Raw genomic sequence first — 365 nt, 5'->3', positions numbered from 1 at the left:
GATGGCAGGTTTGGGCTAAAACCAGCGATGCCTTTTCTCTCGGTCTAATAGCAGAGGCCGTTTATTGTGCTACGCCGCTGCTGTCCCGATCTCGCCCCGCCGCTTCCCTGCTGTCCGACACTCTCAGCCCGATTCTTTGACACGAAAGACCTGGTGGGCGCCCACAGAATAGAAATAATCCTGTTGCATTTCTCTCTCCCTCTCTCTTTTCTCTTAACGACCACACAAAAAGGGCTGGAATGCCAGAGGCCGAAGCGCCAGAACTCGAGCGATGACATTGAGGTCCTCTCCACCGGGACGCCTCTCCAACAAGAGAGCCCCGAGCTGTACCGCAAAGGGACCACCCCGTCCGACCTGACACCCGA

General features: G+C 56.7%; 1 pseudogene; it reads left to right on the top strand.

Annotated features, from left to right (window-relative positions):
• Positions 1-232: 232 nt before the first annotated feature.
• The window catches only part of LOC104624234, a 953-nt pseudogene continuing 820 nt past the window's right edge, over positions 233-365 (top strand).

This window comes from Phaethon lepturus, unplaced genomic scaffold, assembly GCF_000687285.1.
Source record: "Phaethon lepturus isolate BGI_N335 unplaced genomic scaffold, ASM68728v1 scaffold46767, whole genome shotgun sequence".
Taxonomy (NCBI): domain Eukaryota; kingdom Metazoa; phylum Chordata; class Aves; order Phaethontiformes; family Phaethontidae; genus Phaethon; species Phaethon lepturus.
The sequence above is the reverse complement of the archived record's forward strand: the minus strand, read 5'-3'. Positions and strand labels throughout refer to the sequence as shown.